The sequence below is a fragment of the Macaca fascicularis genome, chromosome 3, assembly GCF_037993035.2.
Source record: "Macaca fascicularis isolate 582-1 chromosome 3, T2T-MFA8v1.1".
Lineage (NCBI taxonomy): Eukaryota > Metazoa > Chordata > Mammalia > Primates > Cercopithecidae > Macaca > Macaca fascicularis.
Genome location: NC_088377.1, coordinates 8,094,727 through 8,122,711, shown reverse-complemented (window position 1 = coordinate 8,122,711; position 27,985 = coordinate 8,094,727). Strand labels below are relative to the sequence as shown.

The 27,985-nt window shown below is 38.3% G+C and overlaps 1 long non-coding RNA gene across 1 annotated transcript; it reads right to left on the bottom strand.

Moving 5' to 3' along the window:
• LOC123572419 (uncharacterized) lies at nucleotides 1-27,975 on the bottom strand. The gene is made up of 4 exons (XR_012431995.1): nucleotides 27,853-27,975; nucleotides 25,826-25,890; nucleotides 4,242-4,300; nucleotides 1-318 (listed from the first exon to the last, which is right to left on the bottom strand). It is a non-coding gene; the product is annotated as an uncharacterized lncRNA (long non-coding RNA).
• Nucleotides 27,976-27,985: the final 10 nt, after the last annotated feature.

Here is a 27,985-nt window from a genome sequence, read left to right as displayed (position 1 = left end):
TTAATTCCGCCATTAGATAGTTATTTTACAAGTAACCTTCCAGGGAATTCCCTGGTATGAACAAATGCATGCATCATGAACCCATCCAATGATACTGACTTCATTGCTGGAATCTGGGCAAAACACTGCAAGTTGCTCGGTGAAAACAGGTCCAGTTGTGTTTGGTTTGCTCTAAGTCAGCTGCAGGGAGACTGCTCTGCCACAAGACAGGAGGGAGGAAAGGTGGGGAAATCAGACAGGTTTCCTTGTTGCAGGTGTGTTCAAAGGAGGGTTGGAGGATCTTCCACTGACTTCACCTCTATGAAGCTCCTCTCCTCTCTATAGTGAGAACAGAGATGGCTGTAAGTCAAACACAACTGGAAAAGGCATTCATGGACCAGACCATTCATGCACTGTGTTAACTAACCACTTAGAGCGAGCAGCGTTACAGGCCTGTAGTGGTGGAGGTGGGAGCTACGGGGACATTTCTGATGTGGCTCCAGCCCTCCACAATAGTGTGATCCAATTGAACCCAGAATTCCAGCACGTGTGGACCAGTCAAGAAGCAACTGACTGAGAGAGGTAGAGGACCCAAATTTCCTCGGAGGAAGTATTTACTTCATTGAGAAAACCCACAGGGCAGCTGCAATTCCACATCCCCAGAATCCTGTGGCTCATGGGCGTGGGGCCACTTGCCTGTTGGAGGCATGACACCTGATCCCCAGTATTTGCTCTGCAAGGCCAGGCATGGGCTCACTGAGAAACGATCTCGCCTTTGTGTTGTCCTCCTCCTGGACAATCCATGGGACAGGCCGGCCCTTTGGAGGGCGCTTCCTCCTGTGCATCCCTCACTGGGGAAGCAGGAAGGCTCTGGATTACCTGCCCCCCAGCCACCTGACATGAGTTGGGCACAGAGAGTGGCATTAGCCTGGCGCGTTAATTCCCTCTGGTAGATGTCCCAACAAACATGCACTCATCAGAGACAAGGGCAGGGCACCAGGGGAAACTGTATTCTCGTTCACTCTGAAGCTGTTATTATGGAGGATTTTATCACAAACGCAGAATTACATTCCCAAATATTCATTCTTTTCAACACAAAGCTTAAAAGGTATTGCAGTTTGAATTGTAGTTGAGACATGAGTCTGTAGTACCCACTACTGCATAAGGTTCAAGTCCAAAATGATCCACGGTCTTTTTCTTCTTTTTCTCTTTTTCACTGAGATGTAACACTGTACCTTCTATTGTAGGTGCTCCAATCTCAGGTACACCATTCAATAACATCTTACATATGTCTACAGCCATGTAACCACCTCCCAGAGCAACATCTCAGACATTCCCAGGCCCCACAGACTTCCTGACATTCCTTCTCTTTCAATACAGATCTCTGGTCCTACAGGTAACTGCTATTACAACTTCTAGTACCATGTGTTATTGAGCTTCACATAGATTGAAATCATACAATGTGGGCTCCTTGAGGTCTGCTTTCTTCTGCTTAATGTTATATCTGTGAAACATCTTTGCATGGGGCAACAGTTTATTTTTTTCATCGCTATATACTATTCCACTGAGTGCATATGCCCCAATTTATTTAGTTCATCCTAATGTGGATAGGTATTTGTTGTTTTCTGTTTGGGACTATGATATATAAAGGTGCTAGGACATTTCTCATACATGTCTCTTGGTGGCCACAGCCCTCGTTTCTTTTGAGAATATGCCCAGGAATTTCTGGGGCATGGAGATATGTATGTATGTTTAACTGTAGTCCAAAACTGAATCAATTTACACTTCAGCCATCAGTGTATGAGAGCTCTCGCTGTTGCCCACCATTGCTAACACTTGTTGTTGTCAATCCTTTTAATTTTAGTCTTTCTAAGGCATGCATAATGGTATCTTACTGTGGGTGTACTTTGCATTTTCCTGTTGGCTCTAATGCTGGGCACCTTCTTATCTGCTATTGGCCACTTGTATTTTCCTCTATTATGGCGGTCTCTGTGAATCACTCTGTAAAGGGCCTGATAGTTAATATCTCTGGCTTTGGAGGTCATATGGTCTTGTCCCCACTACTCAACTATGCTGTTGTCAAGCAAAAACAGCCAAGGGCAATGTGTGAATGAATGGGATTGGCTGTGTTCTAACACAGCTTATTTATAAAAACAGGCTGGGATGGGAGGGTGGATTTTGCTGGTGAGGCTTTAATTTGGTGACCCCTGCTGAATTGTAATGTGTCTGCTCAAGACTTCTGCCCATTTTTAAATTAGGGTTTTTTTTAAATGTATTCATACACGTTCTCTGTGAGTTCTAAATTCCAGTTTTATATTCTTAATCATTTATCACGCTTTGAAAATTAAAAAAAAAAAAAACATAGTTATTATGTTGGACCACTCCTATAGCTTTTGCCCTGTGTTTCTACCATGGTCCCCTAAGAGATGAGATCACTCTTGTGACAAGAGCTTTCTGCTGTTACCCGAGAGCTGTCTGCTGCCATCTTTGCCCCAGCACGACAGTGTGGCAGCCCAGCCCAGAGCACTGTGGCTCTGCTTGTACCCTTGGGGAGTCCCACTGCCTAGGCCAGGCTGAGTGAAAATATCCTGACTTTTTGGAATGGACACAGTTTTCAAAAGGAGCATAAATTTAGTCTGCCAATTCCTGTATATGCCATTGGGAAGTTTTTTGAATTAAAAATAAAATTCCAGTCCTTCAGACCAGCGATGCTCAAAATTGAAGGATCTGGGCAAAGATTCCTTTTCCATTCTTAGCCAAATGCTTTCTAGGTTGGGCATCAGTTGATGGTGCCATTGAAAGGAAATTGCCCAATTATTTTGTTGCTTCACTAACAAAATGATTACTATCTTTGCATTGTAAAATCTTTTTTTCATTTATAAGCTCCCCAAGGGAGCAAAAGCCATGCACAGTGATGTGCCAGGAGCCCTCATGATTGTTTTGCCTGTTATCTTATTTGAGTAAATATTAGTATCTCATTTTGCAGCAAGGAAACTGAGGTTCAGAGTAGTTACACGAGTTGATCGATATCAAGAGATTAAAGAATTGACCAAGCCAGAAATGTTTGACTCCAAAGTCCATGATCTTCCCCACGGGCCCATACTGTGGTTTCCCTTTCATATAAAGATGGGGCTGGAAGGGCCATTATTGAATATCTGGTCAAGTTCCCTCACTTGATGGATGAACGTTGAGATCCAGAAGGAGTCAACGAACTCATCACCCAAGGTTTCCCCAACAAGCTAGCAGCAAAGCTTGGATGAGAACCCAGATTTCTATGTTCAATGTCTTCCCCATATCTTCCTTTATTTAAATAATTTTGACTTTACTACATCAACCATAATACAAGCTGTATAAAAACAGCAATTTGTTCTGTCTAAGACTATACCTAGTGTCTGTGATAGCATCAAGTAATTGAGATGTTTCATTTGTTGAATAAATGGATCATAAGAAAACAAGTAGTAAGTGGTTCGATTACATCCTGCAAAGAAGTTTTGATGCTCTTCCTACTTTTCACTCCCTCTTAAGTCTTCACTCAAGACAGAGAAGCTCATCAGATGCCCAACATCAGCCAGGACCCAAGGCCAAAAGGAAATTCACAACATCAGGCCTTTTTTTCTTGTTCAGTAATAGAATTTGTAGCAATTTTTCCTTTAGATACTTTAATCACAAAGAGACATATCAAAATACGGCAAATTCTGCTTGTTCATCCAAGTTATCCAATTGGCTTTAGAATGCCAATTATCCTTACTTTCAGTTGTATTCATTTCCAAATATACAGCTTCTTCGAAATGTAGGGACACTATTCTCAGCCCTTAAATGTGGAATTTATCAACTCCTGTATTGTTTATTTTTGTGCAATTAGTAACATCACTTCTGAGGGAAAAAAAGGACTTTTGGGACTGATAAATGTATTTGTGACATTTTCCTCTAAATATCTTGCTTCTTTATGCATGCTCTCATTTTATACTGAGCTTGGTCTACGGGAAGTTTGGGTAAACAGATCTCTTATGAGTAATTAGTGTCCAATTAAGCCAAGGTTTCATGTCTGTGTGAGTCAAGCCTCTTTTTCCAACCTCTGGGAAGAATTAAGTAGGTCAGGTCTCTGTTTACAAAGCAAGCCCCAATGCTGTTGACTTTCTAGGGGATTTTATGAGTTATTCCCAGTAACTAGACAACTAGATAAAGCTACTCAAAAATATTTTATAGGCCTTTGCTGCTAGTGCAAGGGGCAACATTGACCATCCGGTGATCTAGGTCCTTACTTTCTGCATTTGTCCTGTGGGAGTTTCCACAGACTGTCACGTCACCAAGAAGCTTTAACCTGAAACAAAAAGAAGGTCACAAACCCTGATCTCGTGGTTGAAAGATCATGACACTATTCTTCCCATCATAAGCCCTGTTTCAAATGACTCAACTTGAATGGCAGCCACTCTACTGGCAATTTTTTGTGCATGATTTATTTTTTCCAACTTTGTATTCCAAAAATGTTCAAATATGAAAAAAAGATAAAAGATGAATACGAGGAACATCTGTATACTCACCACTTAGATTCAACAATCATCGACATTTGGCTGAACCATTTGAAAGTGAGCTGTACTTGAAATATTTTTGCATCTATCACCTGAGAATAAAAACATTCTCTCCAATGCAAAGTAACACTGTAACAAAGAATTATTTCATTTAAGTTGTCAAAGTAGTCAGAATAAAGTTGTTCATAATATTTTCTTATTATCCTCTTAAAGTCTATAGGATCTGTAGTGATGTGTCACTTTCATTCCTGATTTGGGAATTTGTGTCTTTTCTCTTTTTTACTGCATAAGTCTAATTAGGTTTTTAAATTTTATTAATTTTTCCCCAAAGAACTTGTTGTGGGTTTCATTCATTTTTTTAGCTTTGTAAATTTAATTCATGTCTGCTTTTATGTTTATTGTTTCCTTTTTCCTATTTTGGATTTAATTTGCTTCTTTTTCTTTTCTAGCATCTTGAAGTGGAAGTTTTGATCTGTTTTTAGCCAGATCTTACCTATTTTAATATGCTGTGTTTTTGTTCTTAGTTAGTTCAAAATATTTTTAATCCTCCTTGCTATTTCTGCTTTGACCCATGGGTGATTTAGAAGTATGTTGTTTAATTTCCACATATTTGGGGACTTTCCAGATTCTTCTGTTGTTGACTTCTTATTAAATTCTATTATAGGCAGAACATAAACTTTCTATGATTTCAATTCTTTTAAATTTGTTGAGGCTTGGTCTTTGGCTCAGCACAAGGTCTATCTTGGCAAATGTTCCATGTGCACTGGAAAAGAGTGAACATTCTGTTGCTATTATATGGACATATTTACATCAACTAGTCAAGTTGGTAAATAGTGTTATTCATTATTCGGTAGATAGTGTTGCTGAGTTTCTGTTTACTTCTATAAGTTATTAGGAAAAGAATGCAGAAATTTCCAACTATAATTGTTGATTTACCCATTCTTCCCAGTTCTTCAGTTTTTGCTCCATTTATTGTGTGCTTACACATTTAAGATTGTTATGTCTTTGTGAGGCATTGACCCTTTGTCAGTATGACCCTGCTAATAATCATTTTTCTGATTTCTGTTTTCTCTGATGTTAATATAGCCAGTCTTACTTTATTTTGATTATTTGCATGAAATATCTGTTTCTATCCTTTTACCTATTTTTATCATCACATGTAAAGTGAATTTCTTGGATAAAGAAAATGTGGTACATATGCACCATGGAATACCATACAGCCATAAAGAAAGAATGAAATAACAATCTTTGCAGCAACATGGATGCAGCTGGAGGCCATTATTATAAGCAAATTAATTCAGAAACAAAATAAATATTGCATATTCTCATTTATAAGTGGGAGTTAAACCTCAGATACACATGAACATAAATATGGGAACAAGAGATACTGGGAACTACAAAAGGAGGGAAGACAGAAGGGTGGCAAGGGCTGAAAAACTTTTTATTGGTACTATGTTCACTATCTGGATGATGGGATCAATAGAAGACTAAGCCTCAGCATCACACGATATAACTAACCTTGAAACAAACCTGTGACAAATCTTGTAACAAACACATACCACTGGAATCTAAAATTTAAATTTAAAAATTTAAACAATATTAATAATAAAGTAAGTTTCTTGCAGATCACACACAGTTTTGTCTTTCCTTTTTTATCTCACAAGCTCTGTCTTTTGATTGGGGTATAGATCATTACATGTCATGTAATTATCAACATGGTTGAATTTAAATCTACCATCTTCCTATGTTTTTCTATTTGTCTCATCCCTTTTTTATTTCTTTTCCCCTCAATTTCAACTTTCTTTTGGAATATATTTTTTCTACTCTATTTATAGACACTATTGGCTGATAAGCTTATACTCTTTTATTATTTTAAGTAATTCTTCTAAGATTTACAATATTCAAATTTAACTTTTCACAGTCCATATAGTTATAATATTATGCTACTTCATGTATAATGTATAATCCTTAGGACATTATATTTCTATTTTTGCCTGCTATCTTTTGTGCTATTATCGTCATACATTTTATTTCTCACCTTATTTTAACTGCAAAATACATTTCTACTCTTTTTGCCTTAAATATTACATTATTTAAGGCAAATAATGGGCCAGGCATGGTGGCTCACATATGTAACCCCAGCACTTTGGGAGGCCAAGTGGGCAGATCTCTTGAGATCAGGAGTTTGAGACCAGCCTGGCCAACACAGTGAAACCCATCTCTCCTAAAAATACAAAACTTAGCCTGGCATGGTGGTGCATGCCTGTGGTCCCAGATCTCCAAAGTTTGAGGCAGGAGAACCGCTTGAACCCATGAGGCAGAGGCTGCAGTGAGCCAAGATCACATCACTGCATTCCAGCCTGGGTGACAGAGCAAGACTCTGTCTCAAAAAAAAAAAAAAAAAAAAATCATTAATCTTTTAACCAAATGTTTAAATGAGGCAAAAAAACCCTTCATATTTACTCATATATGTAATTGGCCCTTTCCATTCTTGTGTATACATCCAAGTTTCTATGTGATCGTAGGTTTTATATTCCTGTGATTTAAAGGACTTGATTTAAATGTAGTGTAGGTCTGCTGGAAGTGATTTCTTGTAGCTTGTATTTGTCTGAAGGATATTTTATTTGACTTCCACTTTCAAATAATTATTTTTCATGAATGTATAATTACAGGTTAGCAGGATTTATTGTCTATCTATCTATTGTTCTTTAAAGTATTCTGGTCTGCATAGTTTCTGACAAGAAGTCTGCAGTCATTTCTACTCTGCTCCTCTGAACATATGTCTATTTTCCCTCTCTGCTTTTAAGAATATTTCTACCACTGGTTTTTAGCTATTTATTATAATGCTTTATTATGGGGTGTGGCGGGGGGTTGCATGTGTGTGTTTATTCTATTTTGGGTTTGTTGTGCTTCTTGGATCTCTAGCTCTATAATTTTCATCTGATTTGGAGACATTTCAGACATTATTTCTTCAAATATTTTTGTCTTTTCTCTTTTAGGAATTTCAGTTACCATTATGTTAGAGGACTTTACGTTTTTCCACAGATCTCTGTAGCTCCATTCAATTTTTGTTAGTCATTTTTCTCTCTATGCTTCATTTTGGATAGATCCCATTGCTATATCTACAAGTTCATTGATCTTAAAGGAAACCAGAATATTTCACCCCAAAATGTGGCTGAAGTAAAGAAGCAATCTCAAGGTCTCTTTGACCCCTTCTCCTGTCTCTCAATCCTCTGTCTCTCCCAAAGCACAGGATGAAGCTACTCTCCAAAGTTCCCTTATCTACCTAGAAACTGGACCTACCAAAGAGGAACATACTTTCCTTCCCTAAAATTTCATTAACCAGAGAAGATTAAAACTCCTATCAAAAGGAAGAGACTGAAAATTAAACACCAGATGAACTCATCCCAAAACGTTGTCTGCTCTCCGTCCTCTCCAATTTCCAAAGACAATTATTTACTAGCCATTGTCTGAGTATGAGGTCCATTCATTTCCTCCCTGAAAATCACTTACTACCCCTCAAACCATCCACATTTCCGCCATGTTCCCTTCTGCTATGAAGAAGAGTATATACGCATCCATACCCCATTGGGTAGTCATTTTCCTGCAATTCCCCTGTGCTATGCACATTAAAATAAAGTTTGTATGCCTTTTTTCTCTTATGAGTCTGCTTTTTCTCTGTTCATTTTCAGCAAACTGTCAGAGGATGAAGAGGGAAATGTTCCCCCTTTACTCTTACATATTTGGTGCTGTAAGCAGCATAACCAAAACTGCTCTGTTTTTCTGGAAGCCACAATCAAAGGAACTCAGGACCTGAGAGGCCAATATAAGAGTAAGAAATTGTTACCAGACTCCCAGTCTTTTTCTGTGGAATCTGGTACCAGACTCCCAGTCTCTCTCTGTGGAATCTGGTTGAGCAGATGGTAAAAATTACTGTTTGTCTATTTTTCCTTTTTACATTTAAGATTAATGGGAGAAAAGCATTTGTATGACTAGTGTTAGGCGCAGTGACTCTGGTGTATTTTTGGCATGAATATTCATGTTGTCCGATCCATTTATGCCCAGAAATAGTCTTTGCTTTTTCTTTATCTTTGTCTTCCCGTGTGACTTTGTCATAAAAAGGGGTACCATAGGGTAGAACATAGGCCTAAGACATAAGCCTGTTGTTCAACCCAGCTTCCACAGACCAGAGAGTTTTACAGTTCTCAGCAGACCTCCAGCATCTATTTAGACAAACTGTGCTGTGGGTCTCCAAAATAAAAATGGAATAAGGTTGCCCTCTCTTCTTGTTTTATGTCCTTGAAAGCTTGCCTTGTGACAAAGGGGGAGCATTTATCTTGGTCTCTGCTATCCAGGGTGTGTGATTTTTCAAATTATGTCTGGTGGCCAGTCTGAAAGGACTGGGAGACCCAAGATGTATAAAATTTTAAGCAGCGTACTCTGTTGCTAACATGCCAGGCTCTCAGGATGGTTTGCCTTAATAAGGAGCCTCATCCACAAGGGGCTTTGTTGTCTCAATCTTTGTTGCCTGGTTAGTGCTGGGCAAGTCCAATCCCAGAAGTTGGTGGATCTATAACTGGAGGTACGGCCGAGTGTCCACGTGCCCATGTGCTTGTGTGGAGAACAGAGACATCATTCACGCAAATACCATCCTTAATCACCTGTAGCAACAAAGATCTTTTGCTATCTTAGCCTATTTCTGGGTGTAAATTTTTGAGGATCATGGAGGCTGCATCTTCTATGCCTCCTGATCTTCCCATAAAGAGGCTTATTAGATTGAGTCGCTATTAAAATAAGTACACCATTGGAAATTCTAATCATCAATGGCCACATAAACGTTTTTTGAATTAGAAAGACCTCTATATTTGAAAACAAAATTTGAAGATCTCTTGCCCTAAGCAGTTGCCTTATTTGTATTGATGAGAGAACCAAATTAAAAGAAAGACACATAATATTGGGATGGCTAGTCTTAAAAATTATTCTGACAAAATTAAAAAGCAAAAATTTGACCTGAAACAGAAGTTAAAATTCTTTGAACACTCAAACTGCCAACTTTGAATTTCCAAGGGGATTTGTAAAAATGTCACTCCAGCCTCTGGTCTGGTGTTTAAGATTCTGTGCATTTACCACTGCAGTCTGGGTTTCATTTAGTTCTCTGGTCAGGGAATCAGCCCCTTGAAAATGTAAATCCTTTAACTCAGGGGGAAACATTTATAAAAATTAGTTTGAATTATTCGTTTTGAATTTATATTTGTATGCCTCAACATTTGAGGTACCCATTTGTTTGGATTCTTTCTTCTCACATAGACAACTTTTGATTTTTTGCTGTCCCACTGACTGTCACATTTAATTTTCCATCTATGGAGCACACAGATTGCTGGCCCTTTGTATGTAGATGGCCAGCTGGGAAGTTGGGTCTCTAGAAAATATGACCAGACAGATATGTGGGCTGTACTTCATTTGTGACTGGTGACATTTTCCTTGCTTTAAACTGTCACTGGGAGGGGTCTAGATCTTGGAAGGGTTGTAACTTTTGCTTCGCTTTTGGAGACTTTGGTTAAAGCCATAAAGGGCTTCTTGGTTTTATTCTCATGTATGCTTATTTGTTTTGGTTTTGAGTAATTCACTTAGGAATACTTCTGATTTAAAACTCTATTTTTAGAGTGTGATAGTAACTTTTTTTCTGTTTATCTTGCATCCTCTACTGGATCAGAGAGATATATCTCCCACCACCACTGAGAACCAAAGACCCTGTTAGGTGGCAAAAGAGAGGTGCTGCTCCCACCACCACTGCCAAAGCCCCCCTCCTCAGTCTCTCAGCTCTCACAAAAGGCTGGCTGCTCACATAACAGAAAGTTTGCTGCTTGTATGTTGTTGTTGTTGTTGTTGTTTTAATTTACAGAGCTCTATGGTCAAAAGTCAGTTTGATTAAAAGCTAATCTTCTTCTCTCTTCTCTTTTAAATTCTATTTCTCCTATGGAAACTTCTTATTCAACAAGACCCCTCTTTTTTGAACCCCTGCTAACTAGAACTTCATTGACTCTTTGGGAAACTTAAGATACCCCCAAACTGACTCCTCTAAGACTTGGTCCATTTACTTTTCCTCTTTCCTTTTGGCATCTTCAATCTTTCATCCTGTTAATCCCCTCCCTCCTTCATTTGGTAATCAGTTGATACAAATGACTAAAAGGAAGCAACAGCACTCTGACCACCACAAAGATTAAAGGAAACTTTTAGCAATGCTGAGAACCTGAGAGGAACACAGTAAAGGCGCTATTGACCCTCTCTTTTGGGGTCCTCTGTCTTCCTCATGGGCCTCAAAAGTCATAATCAGCTTCTTCTCAGGTCTAAAGGTCTGCTCTCTTCTGCACTGAATTCCTGGATCTCTTTGGTTTTTAGATACATATCATGTAAGCATGTGCTGGTGTATGTTGTGTCTACATGTATGTAGATTACTATACCTGTGTTTCTATATTGTCTACATAATACCAAATTGATTTTAAAATAAACATTCCTAAATTAAGTAGATAAGCTCAAATGCTTTTCAAGTTTACGTGACTGTAATAAATCTTTGGTAAATAAAGCTAATTTTTAAATTGTTGGTAAAATAAAAAGGAAATGCCTTCAGAATTGTCATTATTAATGCAGATGTTTTTGCCTGGGTCTACTGGTCAGACAGATTTATGCTGTCTCTTAAAGACATTTTAAGGTTATAAAATTATTGCTTCTGTGATACTTTTAATACTTGCTTGATTTGTCTGTGAGGTAAAACTGTGCTGTGGGCTGGCTACTGGGTTCCCCCTAACCTTACATACATCTTACTGTGAGCTTATATCTTTGGTTTTGAGCCTCTGGATTCTGGGGTCTGGACAGGTGGCTATGGCGAGGCCTGGGGACATGTGGGTCTACAGTGCCTAAGCCACCAGCTGCAGGGCAGAGCCAAGCCCAATATGGCCCCATCTTCCCTGGCCCAGCTATACCTCCTGGCCATGCTCGGTGGGGTTGGATCCTCTAGACATTGTCTTCAAAAGTCTATCCTCTGTCCTGGGCTCTACATCTGATATGTAACTCTAGGACCAAGATGGGCCCTGCCCTTCATAGCCTTCCTAGATACCCAGGATGGCTGTGGGAGGGACACTGGGTTGGGGGGGATGGTATCTGTTTCCAATATCTCAAAGGCCTTGGTAGGATAAACTCCTTGCCAACACAGGATTAGCCTCGTGTTGCCTTTTAAAAAATAGACCAGACATAGTGGCTCACACCTGTAATCTCAAGACTTTGAGAGGCCAAGGCAGGAGGATCCCTTGAGCCCAGGAGTTCAAAATCAGCCTGGACAACATGGTGAGACACCATGTCTACAGAAAATTTAAAAATTAGCTGAGTGAGTAAAAAGAAAAATATTAGCTGAATGTGATGGTGTGCACCTACAGTCCCAGCTACTTGGGAAACTGAGGTGGAAAGATCACTTCGCCTTTGGAATCAAGGCTGCAGTAAGCCATGATCATGCCACTGCACTGCAGTCTGGGTGGCAGAGTGAGACCCTGTCTTAAAAAAATGAAATAAAATAAATAATAAATTAAAATTAAAAATCACTTAAATGGCTAGCTTTATTTTCTATGAGTGATTCAAATATAATTGTTAAGAATGAATAAATTAGGTAAATGTAAATGGAATAAACAAGAATAAAGTTGTCATCATTTCAAACACCTTTTTAGTAAGTTAAAAAGTTTTTAGAAAACTTTGAGACCATACCATTCATTGGACTGGTTAAAATTCCAGAACTCTAATGAAAAAAAAAAATGGACTTATAAAATTGCTAACCTAACGTCAAGCAGAACAAGAATTACATAGAGCTGAAATGATAAAGGACTGAAATAATTTTTTATGATTCTTTTGTTTGAAACATTGCTTATCCTTTTCAAGTTTTGTTTTCCAGAGTTAAGAAAACATTTTTCTCCTAAGCTTTCTATAGCTTTACAGCAAAAGCTATAGACAAAGTATATTTCTGTGAAAAAAAAGTTGAAATATTTACCTTTCTCTCTACCTGATCCCTTCAGAATTCAGAAATTCTTCATGAATATTCTTACTTTATGGCAATACAATTATCTCATAAGTTCAATAAGAACTCATTCTCTTTTATAACAGGACACCACTGGAAACACTGGTTATTTTACCAAGGCCCTGACTGAAATGCAATATTTTTAGGTATGATCAGATTGCTTTGAGGGGCTGAGGTTGACTTTTGTGGAGTCAATAAAGTGTCCCTTGGAGAGACTAGCCTTGTACCTTGTCTACATGGTTCCCTTGCAAGCTTCCTGATTTTGTGGTGAGTAATGAATGTCACCTTATGATAGGCCCATGAACCTCAAGGTATTTGAGGGGCCTTGAGGAAAGAGGTATTCACCCATTTATACAGGTATTACAGACACAGTGGACTTCTTAACATAGCTAGGAAGCCAAGGGGCTTTTCTAGAAGTCTGATCTGAGATTCTTTATGAAAATATCCCAGCAAAGCCAACTTAGAACAAGCCTATATGCTCATTCATCATTCTTACTAAACTTTTGTAAATAATCAAGTCAGACTAAAACAAAACAAAACTAAAACAAAAAAAAATTATGATTATCTTTGGTCGAAATGGGAGGATTGGAGAGAAAAAAATTATGTCACAGAAAAAAACCTCACATATGCCTGTTATTAGATTCTAGTCCTGTCCATTTGTTTCTGAGCTTTGTATGTGGACTGAATCACACATTTTTATTTTCCTCCAATATCTGGCTGAGACACTCAGACTAACGTTTCCAATATTTCTTCCACCCTTCTGACTTGGAATTATTAGAAACTAAAACTGCTTTTTTCCTGAGGCTGAAACTAGTCAACTTGGCTTTGAAAAATATTATTGCAACAGCTTATATTTGGACAAACTTTCTACATGCAAAATGAAGACTACAAAAATCTGTCAGATTGCCACTAATCTTCTCAACTGACTGCCCTCCAGACTCTAAAGAAACTAGTTTATAAATTATTTCACCCGTTAACATTTGTTTTTTGTTTCTGTTTCCATAAAAGCCCTCGTATTAAAGCTCTATTTGCCTACATCATATATAGTGGCCTAGCTTTGAGAACCTATCTACAATGCCATCTTTTAAAATGAAACACATTTGTTTGATTGGACTGGCCAATTTCCAGAAATAGGAGACTAGTTTAATTGGATTTTTTACAGTGCTTAGATTTGTTCTTTTTTTATGTATTCATTCTCATCATATTCTATGTTCTTTTCTCCCTTTACAGATCCTTTGCCACTGGATTACTAACCCGATTTCTCTTTCCATAGTTACCAATCCTACTTTAATATGTGAAACCTTTTGAAAATAAATTTTCAAATAGGAGACTAAAAAATCAGTATTTCACCCCCAAAATATTGCTGATCTAAAGAAGCAGCTCAAGGTCTAAGTCCTTCCCCCATCTCTCAGTCCTCTGTCCTTCCCAAAGCATAGGATAAAGCTGTTCTCTAAAATTCCCTTATCCCATCTGGAAACTGGACCTACCAAAGACGAACACAATTGCCTGCCTTGAAATTTTATTAACCAGAGAAGATTAAAACTCATAGCACAGAGGAAGAATCCCAGACCATTTCTTCTCTCTGGCCCATTCAATTTCCAAAGAAAATTACTTACTAACAATTGTTGGAGCATTAGGCCCATTTATTTCCCCCTAAAAATCATTCATTATCCCTCAGATTGCCACATTTCCATCATTTTCCCTTCCCCTATAAAGAAGGGGCTATAAGTATCTGTACCCCATTGGGTTATTGGGTAATGATTCTCCTGCAATTCCCCTGTGCTATGCACATTAAAATAAAGTTTGTATGCCTTTTTCTCCTACTAATCTGCCTTTTGTCAGTTGATTTTCAGTGAACTTTCAGTGAACCTATAATTTTTTCTTCTGTAGTATTGAATTTACTCATATTACTTCCACCAATTTTTTAATTTCATCTATTGTATTTTTCATCACTTGAAGTTGCATTCGATTCTTTTAAATTTATCCAATTCTGTCCTCACTATGTTTTTATTTTCTTTTAAGTACCTAAATGTATTTATAATATGTGTTGTAGGGTCCTTGTCTGCTAATTCCATAATCTCTGTGTATTAGTCCATTCTCACACTGCTATGAGGATATACCCAAGACTGGGCAATTTATAAAGGAAAGAGACTTAATTGACTCACAGTTCAGCATGGCTGGGGAAGCCTCAGGAAACTTACAATCATAGCAGAAGGGAAAGCAAACATATCCTTCTTCACATGACGGCAGGGAGAAGAAGAATGAGAGCCAAGTAAAGGGGGTAGCCCCTTATAAAACCATCAGATCTCATGAGAATTTACTATCATGAAAACAGGATGGGGGAAACCACTCCCATGATTCAATTATCTCCACCTGGTCCCTCCCACAACACATGGGGATTATGTGAACTACAATTCAAGATGAGATTTGGGTAGGAAACCAAACCATATCACTCTGTCCTTTCTGATTTGCTTCTAATGGTTAATATTTCTCCTAGTTATCTTACTCATATTTTCTTTTTGCTTCTTGTAGTTTTTAGAAGGATACTATAAATGGTATGTTTGGGGGGTTAAATTTTACCATTTCCCTTTATAGAGTGGTGGGCTTTGTTTTGAAAAGTAGCTAAGTCATTCAAAGATTAAACTGATCCTTTGGAGGCCTGGTTTTTTATTTTAAAGCTTTTCTAGGGCAGATCTAGAATAATGTTGCTCCATCAATAATTTGGTCCTATTAGTACTGTGTGACTGCCCTGGGGTACTCAGTGACCACTCCAGGGTGTTGCTGAGGACTCTCCACTCTAACAAACCAGACCATAAACATCTGCCTTCCTTGTGTGATGGGCATTCAGTCAGCTCACAGCTCGCTGGTCATACTTTGCCCATCTTTGTTGACATTCACCCTATACAGGAACAGGCTAAAACTCAGCAAACACTCATGAAGATCCTCTGCAAATTTCTGCAGCGGTTTTTCTGGGTAGTTCCCTCCACTTTGGAAATCATCTTTAGAATGTCTTACAGCTTCAGCCTCCTTGAACTCTGATTTCTATCCTCTCAACTCTGAGGCCACTGGGCCAGGACCACAGTCTGAAAAATGCCTCCAGGTAGAAAGGTGTTTATCTGTTGTTAGGGATCACAGTACTGTGCTGTCTATTGTTCAAAGTCTGAATACAGTTGTCTAATCTATTTTGTCCTGTTTTGAAGCTTTTTATAGTAAAAGAAGTTCAGGCCTTGCTATTTCCTCATGGCCTGAGGTGAAATGCTCCTTATTTTGTTCACTTCCTTTGTTAGCATAATTATTTCTCCGTTATCATTTGTTTATATTTGTGTTTTCTCCCTTTTTTTTCTTAAATAGGTTTGTCTGCTTTGTTTTTTTAATGAACTAAATTTGAATGTATTACATCTACGGTTTTTTAAGTTTCTAACTCATTAATTGTTGCTTTTATCTATTATCTCTTTTCTTCTGATTTTTTTTTTTGAGTTTGTTTCCTAAAATCTGTTGAGTTTGAAACTCTTATATTTTCTGTTTTTAATTTTTTTTTTTTACTTTTTGCTGAGGCTAGGACTATACTTCATATAATGGGTGTACCATGAATAAATCTGTGTCAAGTGAACAATGCTCTTGGTGACATTCAAACAGGAATCTCATGCATTGCTTTTTTAAATAACAGCTTTATTGAGGTTTAATTCACCTTTTTAAAGTTTATAATTCAGTGGTTTTTAATTTACTCACAGAGTTATACAACCTCACCACTCTCTCATTTTAGAACATTTTTGTCACCCCAAAAGGAAAAACCACACCCATCAGCAGTCTTTCCACATCTCACCCTCAGTTCTGGGCAACCACTAATCTGTTTTATGTCCCAGTGGACTTGCCTTTTATGGACATGCAATAGGAATGGGATTATACAATTTGTGATATTTTGTGACTGGTTCCTTTCACATAATGTACTGTTTTCAAGATTCATCCATGTTCAGTACGTATCAGTACTGCCTTCCTTTTTATGGTGAATGATGTACAATATTTGCTTATCTTCTATCAGTTGATGCATATTTGGGCTTTTTGACTCTTTGGCTATTATGAATAATGCTGCTTTGAACATTTGTGTAGATGTTTTTGCATCGACATATGTTTTCAATGCTCATGGGGCCGAATTGCTGGGTCATATGGTAACTGTAACTTCTTGACGAACTGCCAAACTTGTTTCCAAAACAACTGCATAATTTAAATTCCCACCAACAATGAATGAGGGGTCCAGTTTCTCCACGTTTGTCAACACTTATTATTGTCTTTTTTTTTTTTTTTTTTTTGGTTAAACTAAACTTTTTTTAGTTTAGTTTTTAGTTCAGGATGTTTAACCATCCTAGTGGTATGACATGTATCACATTGAGGTTTTGATTTGCATTTCTCAAAAGACCAATGGTGTGTATCTTTCCAATGTGCTATTGACTATTTGTATATCTTACATTTTCAATTCTTACATCTAGACCTCTGTAAGAGGCCTATGATCCATTTTGAATTAACTTTTGTGTATGCTATGAGGTAAGGCCCCAACTTCATTCTTTTGTATGTAGATATCTAATTGTTCCAGCACCATTTGTTGAAAAGCCATGCAGCATTTTTGTCAAAGAAAAAAATCTCTAATATATAAATGGCTATAATTTTAAAATCATAGGACATTGCCTCTAGAATTCTGCTTAGAAGTAATTTATTTCAAATGTCCTCAAACAGGTCAACTAATTTACTGAGAGCATCGATTCTGCCCCCAGCTCATGTGCTCAGGATCTATACCAACCTAGAAACTGTGCAGCTGGTCCTCTACTGTGTTGATGATCAGAATTCCCTTCTCCTTTTTCTCCTATATATTTTTATTTCCACCTTGATACTAAAACTCTCAGAAAACTAGTAGATGTGCAGGGATCAGGGGAGTGATGTGGTGTGAAGGGTTTAGGGAGAAATTGTTAGTAACACATTTCATTTGAGAAAATACATTTCTGTTAGGGAAGATGAAGGCAAGAGGAGCACTAGATAGGAAGCAAGAAGGGATTGTGATTTTTTAAATCTTATTCTTTGGCACAGAGTTCTAGGAAATCAGAGGTGTGACAGGAGACCCACTGCTGTATAGCAAAGCTACCATGGATGAAGGCCTTCTAGACCTGGGATTGTAGGAGTTCTATCCATCACTAAACTTCTTTAGTGCAGCAGATTTTTCACTGACTTCACTGCCATTCCTGCTTGCTTCTAGTGAGGCTTCTGATATAACAATGCTAGAAAACTAAGAATCCCACTTACCAGAGCCAGGATTTTGTATGTAGATGAGACTCTTCCAAGCAGATGTCCACACATGAGACTAGGAGGGTTTGAGCAATGGGAGGCAGTGGCCAGGCTCAGGGACACTGGAGGTCTTTGCAAGCAATAGACATGTTGGTTCTCCTGGGGCAGTTCTGGAAGAGTTTCCAGAGTCCGGTTCCTAGAAACTTAGGTACAGAGCAGTATGTGGTGGCAACTGTGGTATTTCCACTAGAAGAGCTCCATGTAAGATGGGGCATTTCTCTTGATTGCCATTGTTTCTAAGTGTGTGGCAATCAAATCTTATTCCCTGGGTCCTGGTGAAGTTCTGTAAGATTCATCATATCATCTGATAAATCATTTTCTTCTGAGTAACTAAGGTGCATTCTGTTGTCTGCCACTATGAGCCATAACCAGTGACCTCCTTAACAAAGATAGGGAAGTTAACACATTCTTACGTAGGCCATCATCAAGGCTTGATAAATGTTTCTTCTAAGAGTAACTCTAAAAGGAAAACATTGATATGTGCCAATGGGAATAAAATATTTTTTAAAAACTGAAAGAAAAACAACTCCAACAACTCAGAAGGGGGTGGAGAGACTTTTGAAGATGATTTACTGCATAAACCAGAAATAAATTATTTTGGAAACTCAAAATGATTCACTAGAGACACCAGAAGTAAATTATTTTGGAAACAGTGTGCCATCACTAATAGAATACACAAAGACAGCAACTCCATGAAACAAGATCAGAAGCCAAAACCAAAGAACAGGCTGCAAAGGAAGGGGAAAGAAGAAGAGCATTAAAGACAGAAAGATGGCAGGTTGTGTGCTCCACAAGGAGCACGTTTTGCACTAACACCACAAGAGTCTGGCTCAGTGAATGGGGATTGATGGTAGTTTAAATGTCTGAGAGTTTTGAGGAGGGATTAAAACATGTGAAAAATGGATAGGAGCTCACTCCACAGGTCTGATGTGAGGGATGCTGGCCCAGGAAGTTCTGTGCATGGTGGCACCCCTGTGACATCCATGGGAGGCCATGCCTGATCTCCAATTCCACAGAGATCCTGAAGAGACTGAAAGGGAAGAGCAGCCACTGCTGAAAAGTTGTGTCCAGGGAGGAATTTCAAGGAGAATGGACTACTCCAGTTCCTGAGTTGACTGCTCTCCAAGCTGAGGCCACAGACTGGGCTATAGGTGCAGGTGGCTTCTGGGCCCATTCAGCTGATCCTTACTTAAGTCTGGGGGGCTCAGTCTCCCACTGAGGGCTGATCTGTAGCCCTCACTGCCCAGCCACTGAGGGGTCTTAACTGTTTTTCCACAGGTTTTTACACAGAAAACAGAAAAAAGGTGAATGGAAAATTAATACCAGTTTTTTAAAAAGTAAGAGGAGCCAAGACAACCAGATGAGAAGATAAACAAGGCTGTTGAGATAAGAAAGGATTCTAAGGAAACAACAATTGCAATCAGATAAATATGTTTTAGAGGAGGCTGGGAGTATAGTGTCAAATTTGATGTAGTACAATATTTGGCTCTTTAAAAAAGTATAATAAACTCTAAGCAAATATAATTAAGAAAACAGAAAAAATGAACAAATAAAAAAATGAGAAAGACAAAATGATAAGCTTCTGATAAACATAAGCAGGAAAAATGGGCAAATAAATGAGAAATAAGAAACGTCAAGGGAAAAAAGAGTTGGTGGGAGAAATGTATAACAACAGAAATGGAGGTGACATAGCAACTGATTGTAATGTATGTACTCAAACTGTATAAAAGCAAAAGATCATTGGAGAAACATGAACATTGAATGAATATTTGATGACATCAAGAAATTATTGTTAACGTTTTAGGTAGGCAGTGATATTTTCACTATTTTTAGAGTCCATATATTTTAGAGCTACAGGATGAAATATTTAAAGATGAAATTATCATGGCAGAATTTGTTCAAAATAATGGGAGAGGGGGTGGCAGTGAATGACAAAATGAATGAGGATATAAGTAGTATGAAGTTTTCTTGAACTGACTAATGTTGAAGCTAGAAGATGGGACAATAGTTCATTGTACTATCTTCTCTAATTTTATATAATAAAAAGTGTTTAAAATTAAACTGAGCTGAGAACAAAAGGGATAGGAGATTATGATATTCTACCTTGCAAAATATAATTTAAAATCCTAAAATTAAGGACACTTTTCTGGGCATGTTACCAAAATTGACATAAGAGAAAAATTTAAATGTGAATATATTACTAGCCACAAAAGCAATTTAAAATACAATTAACATATCTCAAAAGTGTCTTTCACAAATTTAAGGAATTAGGTTTATCAACTCTTCTAGAACACAGAAAAAGATGGAAAGCTACACAATCGATTTCATGAAGCTAAATTAATCTTGATTTCTGTACCTAACAAAGATAATGCAATAAAGAAAAGAAAATCGTGAGCCAGTCTCACTTAGGAGTAATTTTAAAATCCTAAATAAAGTAACCGCAAAATAAATAGTATACTAAAGGAATTTTCTAGCATGATCAAGGAAAGTGTACCTTATCTTGGGAATGCAAAAGCGTTCAATACTAGAAAATCCAACGTTATAATACTTTATGTCAGCGGTCCCCACATTTATTAGTGATTTAAAGGGCATTAAATAACACCTCAAACACTTTCTCACATTGTTAAAAATCCTTAGGGAAAATGAGAGCTCAAGGATACTTCTTTCACATCATAATTATGTAAACAAGTGGCCAGCATATGAAACATTAAAAGTATTCCTGTTAAAACCAGAAACAAAGCAGGTGTGTCTACTATTTCACATTGCTCAAGAAGATCAGAGTCATGTAATAAGACTGGAAGTAGAAATATGAACCACAACTAAGAGAAAGGAGGTGATTAAAAGTTCATTATAAACTAACGATATGACTGGATAACCTAAACACCCAAGGGAATCAATTCTAAGCACTTTGAATTTTTAAAAAACACAGTAAAGGGACCAGATTTAAAAATGATAATAAATGTACAACAGTCCATTGCTTCTCCATATACCAACATGAAGCAAACAAAAATATACTCTCATTGGTGAAAAAGATTTCATTCTTACTCAGAACATGAAGAAAAAAACTATTGAGACACAATACAAACATAATCGACAAACAGAACAAAATGAAATGCTACACAGCCGGTAAAAATCTGTAAGTGAGTGAAAATCACTCTGGAAAAAAATAAATACATAAACAAAGCCCAGTATCCATGAATATATTCACTATGATTCTTTTCTTTGACTACAAGTTAAATATAATGTCAGAAAATAAAAACAAAAATAATGGCAAGTAAACCTATGAGATTTTAATAGTAGTTTTGTGAGATCAATTTTTAGATCAACCTTGTTTTCTGTATGTATTCATGCTATATTATCTACAACAAGCAAGTATACTTTTGAGATCAGATCAGAAAAGAATTTTAATTTGTTGAGTTGACTTGAGATAAAAATTAACCAATACATTCACTGGCGACATACGATTTTCAAGATTTCTGAATCACCGTGGGGATGAGAGCTTTTCTAAAACCTGGGGTTAGCACACAGGAGCCATAGGTCTGAGGCAAAGTTCAAATGGATGAGAATGGAAACGTTTCTCTGGCTTACCCAAGCTGGCCAGTCTGCCTAGAACTAATTTAAGAACATAAAGATGACATCATTGCAGGTGTTCTTTCAAAGTGGAGCATACATTTATAATGCTTCTGGCTGACAAAATTGGAAAGGAGACAAGGTTTAAAAAGCCTCAGATATTCTCTTTGTCGACGCTCACCATCTTTATCTTCAAATAAAAGTATTTATATTTCTTCTGTCTGCCCCTTGGGCTCTGGTTCTTGGTTAAGAAATGTCTCATAAATTTCAGAAGAGGAGGAAAACAGAAGGTGATGGTACAGAACGTTCTATTTTTAAGACTATAAATATTTTAACTTCTCTAAGAGACCACCTATCATGAAAACTTCAGATCTTCCTAAGTAAGTCTTATAAAAATTAACTATAAAGTTTATGACAGTTTCCAAAATCAAGTACTATATGCCAGATTGGCTTAAAGCATTTAGAAATGAACAGCCTGGATGTTTGCAAAAGGTCACATACTGGAAAAGAGTAATGTCCAATTCAAAAAGTTAAAACTAAGAGATGCTGCCAATCCAAAAATTGAATGCCCCAACTTTACTGAATTCTGTTAATAAAATCAACAGGTTGTTCCACTGTACAGGCAGGGCTACTACTTTATGCTGATAATCCAATAAGTGTTTATTAAGCGCTTGCTATTTACAAAGCACTGTGGTAGACACTGTAGAGAGAACTGATAAAATATCTCAAGGAATTTAGAAGGTAACCAGGAAAAAGGACAAGTACAAAAATAAATAATAGAACTCTTACCAATTAACAAGAGCAATGAAATAACCTGATTTTAAACATGGGCAAAAGACTTGAACAGACATTTAACAGAAGAACATGTAGGAATGGTCAGTAAGCACATGACAGGTTGCTCAGCACCATTAGTCATCAGAGAAACGGAAATTAAAACTACAGCAAGATGCCATTTCACACCCACTAGAGTAGCTCAAATAAAAATGATTGACAACGCCAAATGTTGGCCAAGATGCAGAGAAACCAGAACTATCTTATGTTACTAGGGGAGAGTAATGGTACAACCATGTTGAAAATCTGTTTGGCAATTCTCTTAAAGCTACCCTATGGCCCAGCAATTCCATTTCTAGGTATGAATACTTACCCAAAAGAAATGAAAACCTATGTCTACAGAAAGCGTATGCAAGAATGTTTATAGCTGCTTTATTTACAATAGCCTCCTTCCCCACAAAGACAAATGTCCATCAACAGGAGGATGGGTAAACAAACTGTGGTATAGTCATACAGTAGAATACTACTGAACAATCAAATAGAACAAGTTACTAATAGGTGCAACAACATGGGCACATCTCAAAAACTCCACTTTGAGAGACAGAAGTCACACACACAAAGAATACATGTTGGAAGAATTCATTTGTTTGAAACTCTAGAACAGGCAAACCTGTTCTATGAGATTAAAGCTGTGGTGATAGAAGTCAAAAAGTGACTGCCTCCAAGATTGTGGGGGTGGATCAACAATTCACTGGAAAGGGACAGAAGAGGAAGTTCTAGGGTGGTGGATGTGTTCTGAATCTTGATTGGGATGATGGTTACACAGGTATACAATTGTCTAAACTTATCAAACTAAGCGTGTAAGATCTGTGCATTTTGTTATACTTAAGTTACACTTCATTTTTTAATACTCAGAAAAGGTAAAAATAGAAATAGTAGACATTTGACAGTTGTGAGTTTGCATTGCAAATACTACAAAAATCCTCAAATTTGTTAATATCACCATAGAACAGGACTTCACAATAAAATGTTCACTTTGGCAAGAAAGGGAGGAGGTTGGGATGATCGTGGGATGATGAAGCCACAGTGAGGCCAGGTGCTGGGTGAAAACAGGAACCCACCTCTGGGGCCCATTCCTTTAGTGCCTGAGACTCAAAGTTGGGCCTCAGAAAAATTGTAACTCATCACATATCATGAACCTCTACACTAGCTTACAAAGGCTCAAAGGGGGGGATTTTAAATCCAAAAAATGTAACTACTGTACCAGATAGAATATTAGAAACACTAGAAGGAAGTTACAGAGAATATTTTAAATGAGGTCTAAAATGATAGCCAAATCTCACCTCCTGAGTAGTAAAACCACATTAACTCGTATAGTCACCACTCCTCGTATGAGTCTGGTCCAGTCCAAAAGGGACGGAGTTTAAATTGGTTCTTTGATTTGAAACCAACACATGGAAAGCCCTACTGGGATATTTAGTAACTACATTAAGACACACCCCTTAAGAACCTTTAAACAAAACTCTACCATGTATCTGGTGTAGTTCTGCTCAGGATACCTTGTAGGAATATAAATGACAAAAATGTAAAATTGCCTTAGAAAAGGGTTTGCACATTGCTATGATCCAAATGTTGGTGTCTTCCCAAAATTCGTATGTTGGAACTTAATGCCTGATATAGTTTGGCTGTGTCCCTACCCAAATCTCATCTTGAATTATAGTTCCCATAATTCCCACATGTGGGAGGGACCCATTGGGAGATAACTGAATCATGAGGGCAGTTTCCCCAGACTGTTCTCGTGGTAGTGAAAAAGTCTCACAAGATAGGATGGTTTTATAAGGGGAAACCCCTTTTGCTTGGCTCTCATTCTCTCCTGCCTGCTGCCATGTAAGACATGCCTTTCGCCCTCCACCATGATTGTGAGGCCTCCCCAGCCACGTGGAACTGTGAGTCCATTAAACCTCTTTTTCCTTATAAATTACTCAGTCTCGGGTATATCTTTATCAGCAGGTGGAAATGAACTAATGCAATGCCCAGAGTGATAGTATTAAGAAGTGGGGCCTTTTGGAGGTGATTTGCTCTTGAAGGCTCTGCCCTCATGAATGGGATTAGTGCCCTTATAAAAGAGGCCTGAGGGGGCCTCCTTGCCCTTTTGCCATGTGAGGACACAGCAACAAGGCAGAGAACAAGCCCTTGCCAGACACAAATCTGCCTTGATCTTGGACTTCCCAACCTCCAGGACTGTAAGCAATAAATTTCTGTTGTTTATAAATTACCTAATCTAAGGTATTATGCTATAGCAGCCCAAATGGATGAAGACACACATATTAGGCAATAATTATTTCAGTTAATCCTGATGTGTTTACATTGGTCTTCAACATTTTCCCTGCCCTAATATTTGCAAGGAGCACAGTAAGTATCTGCCCATTAGCACAGGTGACTCCATAAGGCAGTGGTGTTAAAAGGAGGGGAATGGTATAAAGATGTTCCCTGGTTGGTGGCAGGGGTAGGGGTATGATATATAGTTTCCTTCCCCACATTACTAATTCAATAAGGAATTAAATTACTAATTCAATAAGGAATTAAATTAATCAATTTAAGATGAGAATCACTAATTCAATAAGGAATTAAATTAATCAAATACCAATATCCTTATTATGGCTTTTGTTTTTGCTTTTGGTTTTTTGCTCAGGTTCAAGGGAATCTTTGATTTTTCTCATTCTTCCCAAGATGTTATATGGTCTGTCCCCCACATTCCTCCTTTGCCCCAGCCTCCTACTTTCTCCCTCCCTTAAGACTCCAACTGCACTGGCCTCCTTGCTCTTTCTTGAACATGTCAGATGCTCCTGCCTTAACACCTTTGTAGTGACTGTTCCATTTACCTGAACCACCTTTCCCAGATACCCCAATGACTGATTCCTTTACCTCTTGCACACTTTCTCATAAAGGTCATTCTCTTAGAAGGGCCAACCTTGACCATTCCTATTTAAAATTGCAATCTGTCCTCTCACAAGCAAGGCCTATGCCTTCCTTCCTTTCTCTGCCCTCCTTTCTTTCCAGTGCACTCATCACCTTTGACATACTGTGACTTTTTTAATCTTTTTGTGTTTATTGCCTTATTGTGTTATATGTATTATCTGTTATATTATTATCTTTTATTTTTAGTTTATTGCCTGCTCCTCCTGCTACAATGTAAGTGCTCTATGGCAGGTGTCTTTACTCGTTTTATTAACTTCTCTTAAGCACGTACGACTTGACCTGTCACACAGCAGGTATTTCAACAAATGTCTATCAAGTGAACAAATGTATTATTTTCTATGCTTCTCTAGATAAATACAGCTGACCCTTGAACAATGCCGAGGTAAGGGGTGCTGACCCCATACACAATCAAAAATCCATATACGACTTTTGACTCTTTCAAACTTAACTACTAATAGCCTACAAGTAGTCTTACCAATAACATGAACAATCAATTGATATGTATTTTGTATGTCATCTATATTATACACTGTATTCTTACAATAAAGTAAACTAGAGGACAGAAAATACTATTAAGAAAATCATAAGGAAGAGAAAACGTACTTACTATTCAGTAAGTGGGAGTGGATCATCATAAAGGTCTTCATCCTTGTCATCTTCATGTTGAGTGGGCTGAGGAAGAGGAGGAGGAGAAGGAGTTAGACTTGCTGTCTCAAGAGTGGCAGAGGTGAAAAAAAATCTGCCCAGAAGTGGACCCACAGAGTTTAAACCTGTGTTGTTCAAGGGTCAACTGTATAACCATGATATTAGCATTGTGAACATTCTCTCTTCATCTCTTCCTGCCACCTACCCAACTCTTCACTCAAGGGAGATTTATAAGTAAGATTTTGAACACTGAAAATCAAATTAAGTGGTCTGGAAAAGCTACAGTGGCAAACGGGGGAAACAATTTGGAAAGCAACCCTTAATCCTACATTTTCCTATCCTATGAAATCTGTGAATAGTTGTATCTACACAAGGCCAACGGCCCCAGCTCTATCCTCTAATCACCTTTTTCTTCTATTTCCCTAATGTAACACTTACCCAGCCAACAAGTAAGGAAATAGATTAGAAACCTTTTGAGTGACTCTTTAGTGAACATGGACTCTAATCAATCAGAAAAGTCACGTGGGATTAGGTCATTGGCATTAGTTTTTCATGTATGGTAAATACATTGGTTCATCTCATTTGAAAGGAATAGGCACATTCATGTCATCTTAAGAACTGGGGTTTTATGATTTATTGAAGGAGCCATCTAGTAATAAGTTATATAGGGGTAGGACAGAACCTAATGTAGTACAGGCTCCATAGAGGACAGACTTGGGAGGTTGTTTAGGACTGAAGCTGACTCTGGGCTCCATGTTAGCTTGTTGCCCATTAACATCAGGAATTCTTGGATCTTCACTATGGCACTCCCATTGGCATGGATCCCCTACTGTCTGTTGATTTCTGCTCCTCTCTAGGCATCTTCTTTTTTCTCCTCTTGTACCAACTGACTCCATTCGTGTCTCCAGGAGAAAGAATGTGACCATACTTGCTAATTACCACGGTCCATGCTTAGGGCTCTTACCCCATGGCCCCTTGTAGGTCATCAGTCAACCCACAAAGTGGCTACCTTTGGTTTGGGTAGGACCATTAATCAAGGGGAACCCAGTAGGCTTGCATTTCACCATAATCATAGCCAACCCCTCTTTGAGACCATTCCCCACAGGACCCCTGGGATCATGTCAAGCTCAATACATTGCCCCAGGTACCCAGAATGCCAGTCACTGTGTCTTTGTCCCCACTTAGAACACATTACCCCTGATCTTTTCTTACCAGCATTCTAACCCTCTAACCTTCATTGTGGGGAGGTATTGACAGCTTAATTCAAAACAATCTCACCACAAAACAACCTGCTGTTTTCCAGAAACTCCCCAGCTCCCAGACTAAGGCATTCAGGACAATCCAAACTCCCATTCCCACAAAATCCAGAGTGGATTTTCATAAGCATCAGGAACACTGAAAGGGCCTGTAGGCTCCACAGGGCACCTACATTTCCTGGGGCTTCCCTCAGAAAGAAGGTGGAGGGTAAATGTAGTGGCCATGTATAAGGAAAGGGAAACGAAGGTTTTCAAACCTGCATGAAGTCTAGAAAGTGCCACTGCGTGTAGCCACACCCACAAATATTTTTCTTTGGTAAAATTACAGGCAGAGGACCCTGCCAATTCAGAAAACAATCTGTTGGCTGACACTGCCTTGCATTCCACTCTGTGCAGTCCGCACTGCACAGAGAAAGCAATTTGGAATTAATAGTATTCCTTGATACTTGTTTTCAACAAATACTTGCTGAATGCCTACTATGCACCAAACTCCACGGTCAGGAGCAGGTCCAATCCTGTTGGTGTTTTTTATTTCAGTCTCAGCTCTGTCAACTTGCTTGAAGCTGCAAGGAATTTAGTGCTCGGGGACAGGCCTCCACAAGTCCAATGAAGTTGGCTGCATTTCTGATTCACTTCTCTATCCAAGAATAAAAATAGGGGCTGATCCACTCAAACAATCCTGGGAGATTAAAAGATTTTGAAGCCAAAACAAAACCCGAGATAAGCTGCCTACCTGTGCGTGAGGAGGCAAGTCAGTTCCAGGAGCCAGCAGCATCTGTCCGGGAAGGACTCCCCGCAGCCTGATGGGACTTGTCCCGGCGACCTCTTCCCTCCTGAGGTCCTGTTACCCGTGTGCGCGTCGGGGC